This window comes from Grampus griseus (assembly GCF_964374135.1).
Source record: "Grampus griseus genome assembly, chromosome: 5".
NCBI classification, from domain to species: Eukaryota; Metazoa; Chordata; class Mammalia; order Artiodactyla; family Delphinidae; genus Grampus; species Grampus griseus.
The window spans coordinates 91,556,947-91,576,581 of record NC_138998.1 but is presented as its reverse complement, the minus strand read 5'-3'; the positions used below and the strand labels follow the sequence as shown (position 1 = coordinate 91,576,581).

General features: G+C 34.0%; 1 protein-coding gene across 2 annotated transcripts in view; it reads left to right on the top strand.

Annotated features, from left to right (window-relative positions):
* The window catches only part of ALCAM (activated leukocyte cell adhesion molecule), a 201,257-nt gene that overhangs the window by 56,306 nt on the left and 125,316 nt on the right, over positions 1 to 19,635 (top strand). The window lies entirely within an intron of this gene.

Here is a 19,635-nt window from a genome sequence, read left to right as displayed (position 1 = left end):
CGAAAGAGGAAAAACGATGTAAGTTAGCGTGAAAAGTTTTCCTTTTAAAATCTACCCCAAAATTCATTACAATGTTATGAATTCCTTTCCAAATTACAAATGAATACAAAATGCTGTACTTAAACCATTGTATATAAATTGGAAGCAGCCTATTTTTACAGCCATGCATATGAAGGCATTCCTAAGCTCTCAGAGCTGGAAAATTTATATTTTTATCAATTTTAAATTTAGGCCACATTTCAATTTTAAAAGAAAAGTTGTAGCCTAAACTCAAACCCTATTTGTGAATACATGATTCTGCACAACTCCTTATATAATGCAAAGTCATCTTTAAGGCATGAATTTGGCGTCTGTTGCCCATTCCTAACATGTTTTCTAAATATTTACTCTGTCATATTCTTTTTTTTTGTTCTTTTTGTGGTATGCGGGCCTCTCACCATTGTGGCCTCTTCCGTTGTGGAGCACAGGCTCCGGACGCTCAGACCCAAAGGCCATGGCTCACGGGCCCAGCCGCTCTGCAGCATGTGGGATCTTCCCGGACCGGAGCACAAACCCGTGTCCCCTGCATTGGCAGGCGGACTCTCAACCACTGCGCCACCAGGGAAGCCCCTGTCATATTCTTTAAAGAGAATGTGATCCTCCTTATGGTATGAAGCTTGATATTCCAGTTAATGGTCTTTTGCTCTTGGGCCTGATAGAGAACCCCTAATTTTTCGGAGACTATATACTAGTTTAGGATTAATTTATCATGCTTGCTTTTTACATAACTCTTACTTATTTTTGACGTAGTGTGTTTATTCAACATTATGACTCTTCGGCATTTTATTTTTTTATTTTTATATGTGATGGGAACACGTAATTTAAAAATGTTAATCAAATTTTGAATTTCTTAGAAAAACATGAAAAAAATCTATAATTCAATAACATTTATTCAGTATATACTAGGGAGAATTTAATATATAAACGTTAAAAAATATTTCATTGTGGGGGCTTCCCTGGTGGCGCAGTGGTTGAGAGTCCGCCTGCCAAGGCAAGGGACACGGGTTTGTGCTCCGGTCCGGGAAGATCCCACATGTCGCGGAGTGGCTGGGCCCGTGAGCCATGGCCGCTGGGCCTGCGCGTCTGGAGCCTGTTCTCCACAACGGGAGAGGCCACAACAGTGAGAGGACCGCGTACCAAAAAAAAAAAAAAATTTCATTGTGGAATAGATATCAAAATTATATGACGATAAATTTTAATTATTACATAAACATTTCATTAAATATAATAGGCATTATTATTTTCTTGAAATTCTCAGTACTTGGATGTTCCATCAGTCCTTAACTATCTGGCAAGTGTAGATTAAAGAGAAAAATGTCAAATTGCTGTTCCTACAATGAACCATTCATGTTGTTAAAGATACTGTATAGAAAAATATATAGAAATAATGTTATACTCCTGACCAAGGTATATGGGATTGGGATGTTATACGACAATTACAAAATAGGTGAAAGTGTTTGCTCTTCAGGCAAGGGTGAGATGAATGGAGGGTCCTAGACAGTGAGTAACCAAAGATTGAAAGCAGAAACTATGTCTCTGTTGTTGTTAGTACCTAGGGTAACAAGTAAGGGAATTAGGCTAAAAGGTAGAGGATTATACTAAGAGTCAGAAGTCAAAGAATTTTAGAATCATTAACTCAGAGTAAATAGGTCTCAGAGATTTTATTTAATTATTTAAATTATAAACATGTACTGAATGCAAAGTCTTGTAATGGTGATGATGCAGACTGGAATGGAATCCCAGATAAGTCATTTAGATTATCTGAGAGCCTTATGCAATTGACATGTGCCTCAGTTTCATTATTGATAAAAATGGCAAAACAAAACACAGTTTACCCTTGGATAATGCAGTGGTTAATCTGCCTGTAATTTATAGTCTGCTCTCCATATCCGAGGTTCCTCAACATCCTTGGATTCAACCAACCACGGACCATATAGTATGGTAGTATTTATTGCTGAAAAATATCTGTGTGTAAGTGGATCCATGCAGTTCAAACCCATGTTGTTCAAGGGTCAACTGTAAAATGAAACTAAACAAAAACACCTTATATGTTTGGGATCTTTTGGGGGTTTTTTTTTTGTTCTATATATAGAAAATCATGAAATTCACCTTCCACATGGTAAGCACTCAACAAATTATACTTACTATGATCTGGGTAAAGAAACAGTCTCTTTCTAAAATGAGTTTGTGATTCTGTTGGAAAGAAAGACATAAAATAAGTAACACAAATGAATAGGAATTGGGGATGTGAAGAATCTGGGTTCAGTGCGGAATCTGAGCTTGTTGTATTTTAAGATGGAAAGTTGGAGTTGATCTAGGGTTGATCTAGAATCTAAAAGGTCAGGTGCAGTAAGATCAGGATACAAGTATTCAGAGCACAGAATGAATCCAAATCCCAAGGCTAAGTGAGTAATTTCTGTGGTCTATTTTATATTTCCTGAAGGAGTCTTCCTGGCTGAAGGTCAAAGTAATAAGTATAGTTGCTTCATAGAGAGCAGAATCCCTGTGGCTGCAAAACTTGCCATTTTGTTGCTGTTGTCATTGTTGTTATTGGCTATAACATAGGAGGAAAAGTGTGGTTAAAGGAATATTTTTACAGTTCAGTTCTGGTCTGTGAATATCATCAAAAATAAAATTTAAAGTGTTAATAAATAATTATTCTAATATTATAACTTTATTTTATCTTAAATCATAGGTCCTGTTTTTGTGCATGACAGTAATTCTCCTTCTTGATTTTGAATCTGTCTTAAAATAAAACTAGGCATGTGAAAGTCCCTAGCAGAATTTGTAGAACATTTCCGCTCTCTTTTTGTCTGTATTCTTTACTTTTCCTTGCTCTGCTATATCATCATAAGAAAAATGCATATTAATTATTACTGTCTAAAAAGTAAATAAGAAATGTAAGGTTTCCAGGATTAAATGATGATGAAAGTAATATAAATAAAAGAAAAACTAGATTAAGTTTATATAGATAATATCATTTTTTTCTAATTCTTTTTTTTTAAATGATGGAAAGAAATAAATGAATAAAAGTGAATTTCATTTTACTTTTTAGCATTAACATTCAAGGCTTTTTTGGAAAACTTAAGAATAAATTTTTATGTGACACTATTCTGTATTCTAGAAAAGAAAATTATTTTATTTCAGCATCTTTGCAGTTTTGTTTTCAAAACTGTGCATTATATTGAATAATTTCTGAATGTGCATGCTATTTCTCTTCTCTCACTTCATTACCTATTTAGTTCAGGGCATAAATCAATATTTTGAATGAAAGCCCTCAACCTATAGCACTGTTACCATAAAGATGGTAGTTACTTCCCCTGTTTAGCTTTAAAAGTTCAAAATACCAAGTGAGACAAACTGTAATTTTCTTTTATCTTATGATTTATAACTATAAATAATTTATAAGTCATTTTTTAATAATTGGTCATTGACACTGTAAACAATGTAAAATCATTCTAGAATATTTAATCTTAATAGGAGAAATTTTTAAAATAAATTCTGTCAGAAAATACTGTCATGGTTGATTGAAGTGCTGTCCTTCAGTTTCATTTGTAAATTTTTTTAAAAAAAACAGGTAAGAATGACAAAATTTAGAAGATGTACTTTTCCTCTGGTGGTGCCTTTGTGAAGATAATATCAAATGTTAATGCCTCAGAGTCAATTTTCATCAGTTTACTGAGTCAAAGTTTCAGTAAAACTTGAATAATTTTCTTTCACTAATGGTTATTTTAAATTCTTCCTACTTCCAACTCAATACAAATTAAGACAATTTCTTTGTTAGACTGCAGCATTTGACTTATTATCTTGCATCTAAAAGAATATGAAGTTATGGTCTCACATTGGGTAAACTTTCATTCTAAAGATGGTTTAGATACACAGTATTATTTTTTTCCTATGGGAAAAATATTAGTTGTATATCATTCATTCAAAATATGTAAAGGCCATTTAGTGTTTGCAAGGAACTCTACTTATCGATGCAGATTAAAGTGATCAAGGAGAAAACAAATTCAGAATGAGAGAAAACACCTTGGAGTAGTTTAGCTGTGGATGCACAAGGAATAGCACCTAAATCAACTCCTAAGTCAACCTTGGGGCAGGAAAGTCAAGAGAACATGAAACAGGAAAGGGAACCTCCTTCTAAGAGGTAGCACTTTTGATAGGAAAAATAAATAAACCATTTGTTGAACAATTCTAAAACTAAAAAGCAGAATATTTATTGATTATCCTGCTGCCTATTCTGGAGTAGCACAGAGTCTTTTCATACCTATTTTATTTTGCTTAATTTTTTGTGGTTGTGATGGAATGAGAGGAGGAGAGATGGTGCTGGGAGACAACCTCCTCAAGTTAGAACTTCTCAAGGTCGGGGACTGGAGTGTCTCATTTATGTCCTTGCTTTCAGTACTTTGTTCAGAGGCCATCAAATAAGAGACTTTCAACTAAAATAAAAGTTGGTGCAGTCTTTAAAGGATTGCCAAATTACTGACCTCTTATCTCCAACATGCCCTAGGGAAGACGTTAGCAAAGAGCACTGAGCCTACCACCTCCTGTCAGTAATCAAGATTCATTTATGTTAATAATCCCTTTTTTAAAAGCAAGTCAGGCAGGAAATTTAAGTCGATTCACACTTCTACATAAATTACCTCCATCAGATAAGCAAACAAATTGCTTTTCTGTTTATGCTATCTCAGATCTTCTGCCCCAGGATATTATTTCAGGCAGTAGAGGAGAGGTGTGAGTTTCTAATCTGCTTGGAGGAATAGAATAAGGGCATGGAAAAGAAACTTCCTCTTTTTAAAAATTTCACTTAGGGTCTTTGTATGAGTTAGAAAATCCTTTCAAGAGCATTTGTTCTACGCTGCTGAGGCCTGAGCTAATGTAAAATAATAAGACCTGAATTTATGACTTTGTTCTGTACATCAACCATAATCACTGGATTATGAATAGAAGCCCAAATATCATTTGACCATTTGCCAATGGCCCAATGTACTTTGTGACCAAACAAAGAAAATATAAGTTCTAAATCTGACTTTTCTTGTGGGCTCACCATTTTTTAGCCCAGAACCAGATAATTGGTTTTGTTTTTCATGTTTATACATATCGTTTAATTATGGTAACTAATAGTAGCTACAGTGGCCGAAGTTCACAGATCAGCCCCTATGGAAATGCATAGAATCAAGTTTCTGTTCCCATTTTTATAAAAAGATTGACTAGAAGAGAACATTGCCACCTTATTCATTATGTATAGCTCATTAGTTCCCCTGTCAACTTTCCTTTGCTTTTAATCAATTGAAAGAGAAAGCCTTCACAGATTTTCAGTAGGAAACATACGGAGTTGTATCTCATCAGTTAATGTGTGAACTTATATATAAAGGTGCAGCTGACCTTGAATATGCATCCTTCCGGAGTTGCCTCTTATAAATCCTGTGATCAATAAATGACATAGTATTCCAGCCCCTTCACAACTCACCTTCAAATATCTGTTTTTCCTACACATTATCTAAGCTTCTGTAAAACTTCTTTCTTTTCCCTGTAACAGGCTCCAATCCTTATTATATTGTAAGTTTCATAAAAGAAGGGCTTAGCATTTCTTTTCAATTTTGAGGTATGACTATAAAATAATGAGTTAACAAGATTGGTATTTAAAGAAATCCAGCTCTACTTAAATATCTAAATGAATACTGCATATTTCTAAGGAGTCACCCTGAGTGGCAATACTTTTATTCCAAGGGTATTGCCATTACATGAAGGTTATTGCTGTTGTTCTTTTGGGATGGCATTTAGAACCTATTCAGTATTTTCAAGCTTCGATACTTCATAGTCAAGCCTCAATTTTCATTATTTACTACAAGTGAAGATTTTTCATTATCCGCTTTTAAAAGTAACCAGGGGGATTTAATATACACCAATGTATGTTCTTTTTCTCTGTATATATTTGTGAAAGTACTGGGAAGAATAGAAGATTGAAAATGGGTCGATACTGGATTTGAGACTGAATGAGATTTTATATTGTTAATTAGGACTAGATTATGACCAGAACCAACCTATCTTTGGCCTTTATACCTCCTTTTGTCTCCTGGGTTTAAGGTACCAGGGTACACATAGGGCCATCCTAACTCTCAGAGATACCATGAGCTTAATGATATTTATTGGTTTCAAAGTGTGTTAAAACATTGAATGATGTGAGCCAAGTAACTTTTAAAATTTATTTTAAATTGAAACTTATTTCCACTGCAAGGGAATAATGAAAATATCTTTTCACTTTGCTCCTTAGGATAAATAAGAAAAATATCAAATGTTTGAAGGGGAAAAAATATTTTTTTAAAATAAAGAGATACTTTTGTGTAAATGAGTAAATTCCAAGTTCTCAGATGGAAGAAGCATTTAATATATCAAAACATTATTAAAAGAAGTAGAATACTTCTTTTTCATAAAAAGAGTTATTTCAACTCAAAGATTTTTTTCTTATTTCTCTTTTGAATGCACCCTTTCTAAGATATCAAGTATACTATTAAAATGTTAGTATGTATTATTTGGAAAATGAAATCAAAAGATTATTCATTTAATCATTAATTTTTGTATGAGGACAAACATAATTTCATGGGGTTTAAATCATGAACCTTAGAGATATTTTTTTCAAACTGCATCCCTACCTCCCCAGCTTTCTCTAGATTTGAAATGCCTCCTCCCTGTTTCCCCCATTTCTACTGTGATGAAAACTATTCTGTCGACTTGCAGTGTTTCTGGGTAAGGATATTGTGCAAATGAGCTTCCTAAAATCTGAAAAAATGTTGAGAACCATTAATTAAATCATGGCTATCTAAAACACATTGAATAATAGTAAGAGGTATACAATAAAATTCAATAATTCATTAATTAAAACCATAGCTGAGGTTTTTCAAAAATAATAAGCTTTTTAAACTAGAAAATATATATCTAATTTAAAATGATTTCCCTTGAAACTATTTTTTATATATATATATATATATATATATATAAAGAGAGAGAGAGAGAGAGAGAGAGAGAGAGAGAGGGAGGCTTGGATCTTAAACACTGGACAAATGTAGAATGAAACATCTTTGTTATTAAAATAGGCTTAGACAAGTTTCAAACGGTTCTGCATATAAACTTGCTGACATACATAATTTCAAATCAGGCCAGTTATAGCTTTCTGAACTGAATTCAAAACTCCTACTTTCACAGTATTAGAAAGATAAATCAAATGTTTCTTTAATGCCTACTTTCATTCAATCTATACCCAGTTTTGGAAGACTGCTGTCATGATGCCAAAAACAGACTGAACTTTTAATAAAGTTCCCAATATGATAAAAAGAATCTGGGGTAATTGTATAGTACAGTCTAAGTTCTGAACTAATTTTATCCCTTTTAAATAAAATGAAACCACTACTCGTTTCTTAAAGGGCCTTTTAAGAAAATGATTGTAAGAACAGCATGATTTGTTCATCACAGAGCAAGGAATGCTGCTTTTTATAATGCATTCAAAATAAAAGGTAGTTATATTTACTTTTACAATGTTATTGCAATTTATCTTAATTGAAGTATAGTTGACATACAACATTATATTAGTTTCAGGTGTAGAACATAGTGATTCAACATTTATATACATTATTAATTGATCACTACAAGTCTAGTAACCATCTGTCACCATACAAGTTATTGCAGTACTATTTACTGTATTCCCAATACTGTACATTACATCCTCGTGACTTATTTATTTTATAACTAGAAATTTGTTCCTGAATTCCTCATCACCTATTTCACCCAACTCCCCACCTCCCTCCCCTCTGGCGAACACCAGTTTGTTCTTTGTATCTGTGAGTCTGCTTATGTTTTGCTCATTTTTTGTTTTGTTTGTTAGATTCCACATATAAGTGAAATTATACAGTATTTGTCTTTCTCTGTCTGACATATATCACTCAGTGTAATATTTTCCAGGTCTATCCATGTTGTTGCAGATGGTAAGATTTCATTCTTTTTTATGGCTGAGTAATATTCCATTTTGTTTTCATATCTTGGGTATTGTAAATAATGCTGTAGTGAAACTAGTGGTGCAGATACCTTTTTGAATTAGTGGTTTTTTTCCTTTGGGAAAATATCCAGAAGTGGAATTGCTGGATCATATGGTAGTGTTATTTTTAATTTTTTGAGGAACCTCCATGCTGTTTTCCATAGTGGGTATACCAATATTCAATCCTACCAACAACACATATCCTAGCCAACACTTGATTTTTGTTTTTTTGGTAATAGCCATTCTGACAGGTGTGAGGTGATATCTCACTGTGGTATTGATTTGCATTTCCCTACTGATTACTGATGTTGAGCATCTTTTCATGTGTCTGTTGGCTATTGTTATGTCTTCCTTAGAAAAATATCTATTCAGGTCTTCTGTCCATTTTTTATTTGGATTGTTTGTTTTTTTGATATTGAGCTGTGTGAGTTCTTATATATTTTGGACATTAACCCCTTATCAGATATATGATTTGAAACATCTTCTCCCATTCAGTAGGCTGCCTTTTTCATTTTGTTGATGATTTCCTTTGCTGTGCGAAAGCTTTTTAATTTGATGTGGTCCCATTTGTTTATTTTTGCTTTTGTTGCCCTTGCCTTAGGAGGCAGATTCAAAAAGATATTGGTAATGCCAGTGTCAAAGAGTACACTGTCTATATCTTTTTGGAGGAGTTTTATGGTTTCAGGTCTTACATTTAAGTCTTTAATCCATTTTGAGTTTATTTTTACATATTTTACGAGTGAGAAAGTGGTCCAATTTCATTCTTTTGCATGTAGCTGTCCAATTTTCCCAATACCATTGATTGAAGAGACGCTTTCTTCCTGATGGTATATTCTTTGCTTCTTTGTCATAAATTAATTGAATACATAAGTGTAGGTTTACTTCTGGGCTCTCTATTCTGTTACATTGGTCTATGTGCCTGTTTTTATGCCAGTACCATACAGTTTTGGTTACTTAGCTTTGTAGTATACTTTGAAATCAGGGAGCATAATACATCCAGGTTTGTTCTTCTTTCTTAAGATTGCTTTGGCTCTTAGGGATCTTGGAGTTTCATACAATTTTATGATTATTTGTTCTAGTTCTATGTAAAAATGTCATGAGTATTTTGATAGGAACTAAATTGAATCTGTAGATTTCTTTGTGTAGTATGGACATTTTAATGATATTAATTCTTCTGATTCATAAGCATGGTATATCTTTCCATTTATTTGTGTCAGCTTCAATTTTTTCCACAATGTCTTATATTTTTCAGAGTACAGGTCTTTCACCTCCTTGGTTAAATTTATTCATGGGTATTTTATTTTCTTATGCAATTGTTTTCTTAACTTCTCTGATAGTTCATTATTAATGTGGAGGAATGCAGCATATTCCTGTATATTGATTTTTTATCCTGCAACTTTACTGAATTCATTTATTAGCTCTAATAGGTTTTTGGTAAAGTCTTTAGGGTTTTCTAAATATAGCATAATGTCATCTGCAAATAGTGACAGTTTTGTTCTTTCTTTCCAATTTGGATGGCTTTTATCTCTTTATTTTTCTTTTTTCTTTCTTTTTTTCTTTCTTTTGTATGTGTGTCTGTGTGTGTGTGTGTGTGTTTGATTGCTGTGGCTAGGATTTCCAGTACTATCTTGATTAAAACTGGTAATAGTGGACATTCTTGTCTTGTTCCTCATCTTAGAGGGTTCATCATACATGGTCTTTATTATGTTGGTGTATGTCCAACATAATAAAGTGGTGTATGTCACACTTTGTTGAGTTTTTATCATAAATGGATGTTGAATTTTCTCAACTGCTTTGTCTCCACTTATTGAGATGATCATATGATTTTTAATCCTTCATTTTGTTAATGTGGTATATCATGTGATTGATTTGCAAATATTGAACCATCCCTGGAATAAATCCCACTTGATAATGTTATATAATCCTTTTAATGTATTGTTGAATTTGATTGGCTAATATTTTGTTGAGGATTTTTACATGTATGTTCATCAGGGATATTGGACTGTAATTTTCTTTTTTTGTAGTGTCTTTATCTGGTTATGGTATCAAGGTAAATCTGCCCTCATAGAATGTGTTTGGAAACATTCCTTCCTTTTCGATTTTTTGGGAATGGTTTGAGAAGGATAGGTATTATCTCTTCTTTAAATGTTTGGTAGAATTCACCTGTGAAGCCGTCTTGTTCTGGACTTTTGTTTGGTGGGAGTTTATTGATTACTGATTCAATTTCATTACTAGTGATTGGTCTGTTCAGATTTCAATTTCTTCCCTTAATAGTTATGTTAGATTGTTTATTTGGGATTTTTCTTTAAGTAAACAACAATATTGACCAAATATAATAAAGTAAATTCAAAAAGCCACAAAACACATCTTAAAATTTGTTCTGAAGATGAAAAAATAATTTAAAATGCAGTGACTATCTAAATCAGGTCCCTCCAGCGTGCAAGGTATTCATCTTCATAATTAGAACCAAAATGCTTGGTAATATTATTTTTGTTTACACATACTTTTAAAAAGTATTCATCATGCTTTTTATCTTTCTGCTCTTTTATCTTTTTTTTTTTTTTAAGACAAGTAGTCAGGTAAGTAATCACTGATGCAGATCTTAACAAATATGAACAATGACCTTTCCTTTGAGAATATTGAAAGCTACCCTAGAAAGAAGTTTTTATATATATATATATATATATATATGTATGTATACATATATACATATATATAACTCAAACATTGCAAGTACATCTAGGAAACGGCTAACAGTTTATTTGATGTATGATATATGTAACAAATTATTTTTGCGACCGTCATTCATCTTAGTCTGTAAGACAGTAATAATATTTATAATGAACTTAAAGAGCAACAACAACAAAAATAATTGGAGAAATTAACACTGAAGATATATATAAATTAAGTCATCACACAATTGCCACATATTCAAATACGATAAATGTTAAGTAATACATGAACAGGTAGTTTTTTTTACCTTTAAAATTTGGAAGCATTAATGCTTATTCAGCTAAGTTATTGAATAAATTATTTTTCATCCTACAAAAAGTTAAAAAATAAAATTTGGAAGGATTAGCTAAGAGAGAAAGATGTAAAAGGGTTGCAATTTCAGTGCAGGAGTGAATTTCAGAATTTAAAGAGGTCGAATATATTTTTAAAGGTAAATCACAACCTGTCTTATTAAAAGGAAGACAAGTTTATGTTTATCATTTTAAAACATATAATCCTCTAAACTCTAGCATGTTTTCGACAAGTGTTCTGCTTTTGTTATCAGATAATGCTGGTGTTTGGCAGTGGAATGGGGTTCAGTCTTCCTTCATAGCATTGTTACCAATAAACACATGAACAGAATGAAAAGATGTACTTCTTTTTCTCTTTATAATGTTCTAAGGAGAAGACCAAAAACATGAGAAAGATGTTTGATTGTCCTGATTATTATTTTTCATATAGATTTCTAGATTTCTGCAATTGGATGTGTTTTACATGAACTCTTGATATATAGACACCACTACCACTAACAAAAAGGAGTTGTGATTGTGAAGTTCTAATGGTATAGGAGACACTTTATTTTTAGAGGAGAGGTTAGTTATTTAAAGGTCATCTGAAGCTGAACTGTATTTCAGTAACTTCCTGAAAGCATTTCAGTTCCAATTTAGAGACTTTCTTTTTCTGATCAATTCAAAATAATTATCATATATATAAAGTATAGTTTACATATTATTTCTTTCTGTTTACAGAACTTTGAACTTTAGGATTTTATAAACAGTAGAAATGTGGTAAATAAATAATAAAAAATAGAGAGAGAGGAAGTGAGACATACACAGAGAGAGACCTGCTCTTTCTGATCAATTTTAAGCAATCTTCATCTGTACATATATGCATAAAATACATATATATGCATAAAATATTAGGCAGTATAAGATTATTCACCACTGATACGATTAAATTCTTTTAAGCTAAAGGAAAAATGTCACTTGTACTTCTTTAGTTTCATTAAAATAAACAATTCCAGTAATCTTCTGAATCCCTTTTCAGCCAACAGCTCTGTGACATCTTGCCTCTACACGTGATACTGCCTTCTTAGCCAATTCCAACTCAGAGAGATGAGTAACCATGGCTCCATCCAATTTTCCACATGACATCTGTGGCAGCAGAGGCATTCACAAGACCTCTTTCCTGGAGAGCTCTCCCTTGGGTGGAGCTTGAATTTCTGTTAGAAAATCATTGACACAGGAATTCAAACAGGACTTTGCTTTAGGACTAGATGCTGCCAGGGCTCAGACGCTGACAAGGCCATGTTTCTTATCTCTGGGATTTTCTGCCCTTCCCCCATGAAGCTCGGTTCCTCCAGGCTGGCAGGGAACTCGCCTCTGGACTAGAGGGTGACAGACCCCCTTTGATGAGGAGCATCCACAAGCAGACTCTTGCTATTCATTGAGCTGCACAGCTGTGACAACTGGATCCTGCCCGGGTGCCAAAAATAGGGGGCAGGGCTTCAGTATAAGCAAAAGGGAAGACAGTTTAAATACAAATGAACTGCTTTATGCTCTGTGAATTTATCTTTCCCCAGTTGCCCTGATTTAAGATCCATGCTTTATTTTACTGAAACTTCATAGCTGTAAAGTGACCATCTCTTCCATAGGTGCATATGAAAAAAATAATAATCCTGTTTTCACACCTCAAAAGATATTTTTTCATATGTAAATGGCTTGGTGGATCTTTGGCTTTAATGTTTTCACAACTGTGTTCTCCCTTATTAAACACTGGGTTCAGCATAAAATAGGTTCTTACTGACTCATCTTCAATACTATTGTATGCTTTGTCTGACTGCAGGTTGTGTGGAATAATAATAATGACTCAGTGGATTTTTTTTACCTTTTTTGTGAACAGAAAGCCTGAATATTTAATGAATAAACTGCTCACATCTTGAAGGAATACAGGCATGTTCACCAGGCGTTTTTAGAGTAACCTGAAAGAGAAACTGTAGCAGGTGACTATTTCCAGCTAAGCAAAGCTTAAAAAGCACATAAAGAGTTAATTCAACTCTAAAAATGAATATGCTAATCAGGGCATAATTTACCTCTGAAGAAACATATTTATTGTGTCTGCTATTTGATTAGATGGTTTCAGTGTTCAATTAATCAGTTATGTCTCAATATCGTTCCTGAGAGCTGCTTAATTAATCTGTTGCACTGCAACTCTATTCATTCTTCTATCTATCCCTCGCCCCATTGCAAATGACAAAACCCAGGAACTGTGCCATGTAAAGACTTTATGTCAATGTCAGGTGAAGGTTGATAAGTGGCTGACTTTTTTTCTTTATTAGGTTAATCAAACCAATCAGCCTGATAAGATTTACGTTTGCCAAAAATTTTAATGGGATGAAACTAATGAGAAATAGAGGAAGAAAATCACCAAAAGAATGATGGCATTGTTTGTATACCTCGATGGAAGTATACTCCTTTTATCAAAGGGATTGTTTTCTCATTTTTTTTCCAAACGATGAATTTAAAAATGCTGCTGGTTGAACCCAAACTAGTCTATTATGCTACACTACCACATCTGTAATTAACAAATAAAGCATGATAGGTCCTTGTATCTTTGAAGAAGAAAGTGTTCCACATGTTTACTGCCTTCTGGGCACTAGTTATCGCTTCCCAAATGCTACTAATAGTTCCAATTACAGTACCATGAATATTTACAACAAATTTACTAGTTTGAAGGTGCTTCACGTACAACATAGAGTAGCCACTCCAAGTAGTGGTTGAGATACTCCATCAATTAAATCACAGGGTCACAGTATTTTCATCTCCTTATCTGTTTTCCATGCTTGGAATCTCTCTTCTCTTTCATTCTTTCCTTCCTGATATTGACTGAGACTCCATATTATCGCCTCAGTGTCATTCCTTTTTGCCCTGCAGAAGCAGAGGCATTTTGGTAGAAGTTCTACCAAAATTGGTATGCAGATTTCATATCATTCCTCTTCATCTTCTCAATGCCCAGGGCCAACTGTCATCTCCCAACACCACCTCACATAGACCCATTTAGCATTACAAAAAGGATTTAAAATACTTTGAATCAATCATGGTTATCCCACATAACTTCTAAAATAAAATAGTCATGAAAGTATAGGGTAGTGATTCTTTAATTGTGTGGGTGCCATAAGCCCCTTTGAGAAGATTAATAGTAATAATAATATTTGTATTATACTTCAGTACTTTTCATTTGTCAGGTACAATTTTAATTTTTATATAAAACGTGTATTATTTCATTTAATCTTATCTTCAAATCATTCCTATGTGCTATTATCTTACCCATTATACACATGAGAAAACTGAGGCACTGGAAGATTAAATGACTTGCTCAAGAGCACACACCTGCCCTATTGAAAGGGAGATAACATTATATTTATAATATTTTTAATGTAATTCTGAAAATTCTAGCAGGATCAGGACAAGTGTCTTGCTTTTATCAACTAATTCTATAATCAAATAATACGTTTCTTATTCATATTCATAGAGACTAATCACAGAATTATCCAAGAGATTATCTATTAGCTAGGTTTCATTTAGTGGCAACTAACAGTAAACAAACTATTTTAAGCTAAAAAGAGAATTTATTGGCTTGGAGTGCTAGGAAGTACAGGGTACAGATGACTTTAGGTCTGGCTGGATTCAGGTACTAAAACATGTCATAGGATATTGTCTCTCCCTATCTCTCTACATGCTTTCCTCTGTATTAACTTCATTTTTTAACATGGGAAGCTGAGTATCACAAAGGCTTGGAAGGTGGACCATGAGTCAGCTTGTATTTCTGTCCTGGCTCCTTCATTTATTAACTAGTAATTTCCAGTGATATCCCATTAGAAAGAGAAATTCTGAATACACTCTTCCTCATTGTTTACTGCTAGATAGCACCTGGAATGGTGCTGGCACACAGTAGGTGCTCATTAAAATTTGTTGAATGAATGACACCATGTAATAACAAACACTTGTTCAGTTACTGTAAGAGGTTAAGGCAGACCCCTGTTTTTTAAGATATTGAAGTTAAAATGTTATTCATAAGCTTTGTTAGCTGTACAGTGATATTTTACCCAAGTTTTGATTTCTGTAAGAAAACATGTATTAGAGATGATAAGTTCAAAATATAGAAAAGGCAATGTAGATATGATACACATAAAAAACATGAAAGTGTAAATTGAATGACTTAAAAAGTTATAAATTGCCAATGGCAAAATGCAAATAGGTACTGGTAAGTTATTCACTAAATTGAGCCCTTACAAACAATTTCAGTGTTATAGTAGGTACAAAGCATCATTACCTGCTGTTTTTCTATGCATTTTCAGCAAAAGCATATTCATAGTTTGTGTAATAAGTGTTTATCCAAGCTTGGATGAGACTTATAAAGCAACTAAATGGGTTTTCCCTGGACTCCTGTTTGTATTTTGCATGTGGATATATAGTCAGCTCAAACTCATTCAAGTACAGAAAGGTGACATGCTTCTTCTTAAATGAGTACAGCAGAGTCCATAGGTAGATTTTTAGCTACATTATATTAAAAGTGTTTCTTTCTAAGTCAAACGTATGAAAGCTTCTGCTTAATATAGACTTCAGGGAAAAACGATTCCAGTTAGGCATGTTTTCTCTCTAAATCTAAAGGTTTGTAAGTTTACAAATCTAAAGGTTTGTAAATGTATTCACACAAATATTTACACAAATATTCACACAAATATGGAAAATTAACCATTTTTAAATGATCTGAGTATTCGAAACTAAAGTGCCTTATTATATAGAACATATAAAGTTTAAACCTTTCTTAATGATTTAGGGGTGAACATCATGAATATCAGTTACACACTGATGCACTCAGGTGTTTGGGATTATTTGCCTTTGTTCTAAATGACGTTACTATTATCATGACCCCCATTAGAGTTATTTATTTATCTATACCCCATCTTATGCTAAAGGGCTTAATGCTCCTTACAAAATAATACATTTTTAAGGACTTAAATAATTTTAAGAAAACAAGGCAATCAAGACACAAATGAATTAAGTAAAACTAATAAAATGAGGCTGGGGATGATATTAGTACAAAGTGCATGTTAGGAAGTGCTGTTTATTTGTTAGAGGAAGGCACAAGTGAGTAACAGCCAACAAAGACAGGGATATGTCACATGTACTGCAAGTTCTCATGTTCAGATGTGCAGAAGAATCAGAACTATTTCTGGTACTGAGAAAAACTTTCTGGTGTTTCCATGTGTTCCCATATGCTCTCTAATTCTACCTGGCATGTCTTACCACTCCTCACTGACTTACTCAAAACACTGCTCAGAAATCCGTGATGCATTCCTAGAATGGCATTGTTAGGTGCCCCTCCTTTGTAATACTGTCATTTGAGACATATCAGTATCATTGCACTTAAAACAGTGTATTATAATTATTTCTTTAATCATCTTTCTGCACCATGATTTTGAAAGCTTCTTAATAGCAGTGGCTCTGTGTTATTCATTATATTTTGTACAAAACCTAGCAGTGTCTGGAAAATTACAGATAATCAATAACTATATCTTGAATGAATGAAAGGGTACTGGTATTGTACTAAAGAACTTCTTAAACAATATACTCATTATAAAGATAAAAAGCTACTTTCTTAGAGCTATTTCTTTTAATCTTCCTTATTGTACATGCAGTTCAGAAAAACAACAACAACTTTATAGCTGAACCAACACATCTGCAATTAGGGGACTCAACTCAGAGATAAATTTTAGAGGAATGGTTGGATTAAGAATCATTATACAATCTTAAGAAGTTATTTCACCCAAATGCTTGATATACAGTAGTCCCTCAGTGGATGCCTGAAACCGCCAATATACAGCACCCTGTATATACTATGTTTTTTCCTATACATACATTCATATGATAGTTTAATGTATAAATTAGGCATAGTAAGAGATTAACAACAATAATAAAATAGAACTATTATAACCATTTACTGTAATAAAAGTTATGTGAATGTGGTCTCTCTCTCTCTCTCTCTGAAAATATCTTATTGTACAGATTGAATGCTTTTTCCATCTTAACTAAGGATGTATCCTGCACTGTGACTGCAACTTTTACAGGCTGAGGTGCTACAGCAAAACTAGCATGCATTTCTCTTTCATTCTTCACGATTTCATGGATAGAAGATTCCTTCTTATCATAGATCTTAGCAACCACAGCATACAATTTTTTTCTTTCCTATCAATTCACCTTTTTGCTTAAAGGAAGCACTTATGGCTTCTCTTTGGCATATCTGAATTGCCAACATTACTACTGTTATATTTTAGGGCTATTATTAGGTAAAATAAGGGTTACTTGAACACAAGCGCTGTGATAGCTCAGCAGTTGATCTGATAACTCAGATGACTACTAAGGGACCAACTACTAAGTGACTAACAGGCTGGATGCACTGGACAACGAGATGATTCACGTCCCGCTTGGGATGGAGCCGACGGCACGAGATTTCATCATGCTACTTAGAACAGCCGGCAATTTAAAAAATGTATGAATTATTCCTGGAATTTTCCATTTAAGATTTTTGGACTGCAGTTGACCAAGAGTAACTGAACCAAGGAAGTCAAAACTGAAGATAAGGCGGGACTACTATGTATTAAGCAGTATTAAGTTCAAGGTTACTTTCCCTGGAAAGTACCTTGAAAGCAGTGGTCCTATGCTGCTCCTTTAAATGAGGAGCTGTGTGCTTCACCAGTTAGTGAAACTGGGTGTACCATTGTCTTTTGTACAGAAACCCAGGCACATGTGGGCCAAGGCAGAATTCTACTTCAGCATGTAGAGAAATGTTAAATGTCATTAAGCATGCCAGAAATAAAGACTGCTCTAGTTGGTGAGGTTTTTTGTTTGTTTGTTTTTAAGGTTTTTTGTTTTTTTGTCTCTTTCTCTAATTAAGCTATTGGCTATCACTTCTTACTGCTCTTTGAAACCTACCTACTCAAAAATTTCAGTTTCTAGCTTAAGAAGAATTGGTAAACTAGATATGTAGGCTTAATTTTTTTAATTTTTTAATTTTTTTTGGGCTGCGCCATGCGGCATCTTCCCTGACCAGGGGTTGACAGGGATTGAGCCCGTGCCCCCCTGCAGTGGAAGCGGTGAGTCTTAACCACTGGACCACCAGGGAATTCCCTAGGCTTATTTTTAACTTATCTAAATAAAATAAGATGAACCTCAAATAGGTACCTGAGGAATTTCCGCTAAGCATGTGGTAGCTTAGGTGGATACTAAACCTGCTTTTCTTTCAGATTCCCTATCTATATGAAGGGCACCAAAGGCTATTCAATTATCCAAACTACAAATGTGAAAAACATTTTCATGTTTGAGCTCTCTCTTACCTCTTCATATCCAGTTATTCCACAAGCTATGCCATTTAACTTCTGAAATAGCTCTACTCCAGTTTGTCAACTCTTCCTTTATTGGGGGCTCATATCATCTTATAAGGATGACTGCAGGAATGTCCTGTCTGGTCTCTGTACCTTTCATCTTAGCCCCTCCATTCCAACCATCACATTCACCTTTTGGAGACTTTTCCCAAATGCAAATCCTTCTATACATATGCAACATCCTTAGGATAAAAGCCAAACTCCTTATTCACTTATTCATTCACACAAAATTTTGACACACTATGCACTGTACTGGGTGCTTTACATATAAAAGCTTTCCAGAATCGTATTTCTTCCTTGATTCATCTCCTAGCACCCCCTGGTCAGATCCTGTGAGTACGCTCACCATTCAGAACTATGAACTCTTCTAGCATGCAGAACGTTCTCTCACACTTCCAAGCTTCTGCACATCCTGGTGCTTCAGTGTGAAGTTCCTTTCTCTCTTCACCCTTCAAGACGCATCTCCTTCTCTGTGAAAACCTTCTTGGCACTCCTGCCCGTTACTGGACGGGGATAGAAACTTTCTCTTTGGTGCCCATATAGCCATGTTTTTCTAGCTAGCACTTAAGTGAACATTTTAATCTTGATGTTTGTAACTGTTTCCTTGCATTACTTTCCTAATAGACTGTAAAGACGGGTATTATCTTGTTCATCTTGGTATTCCCAGAGCTTTACAGGACATCTAACAAATAGTGAATGTTTGGTTAATGTCTACTGAAGAAATAACTGAATGGCCACCTCCCTGCTTCAGATGGGCAATACATTGATGGTGCTACTGTGATACAAGCCCTGTTGTATGTCTTGGTTATTTGTAAAATTATCTTCTACTTTCCCTTCCAGTTAGACAGTAAGGCCCTGTAGGGCAGTGAGTTCTTTCTCCTATGTACCTAGTAAAAGCCTTTGCACATAGTAAGTAAGTACTCAATCCATAATTGTTGAATTGAATTTTGAAAGCACTCCAACATATTTCTCTGTAGTCTGTTTGAACTTCCAAAATGATGACTTCATTGCTGTATGCTCATTAAAGGGGTATAAAGAAGGAATTGGAGAACTTCCTAGGGAAATCATTTCTTCTCTGAATTCCTGTTCTCTTCTGGCTTGCTACCACTCTGATTGACTAAGCATTAGGCTT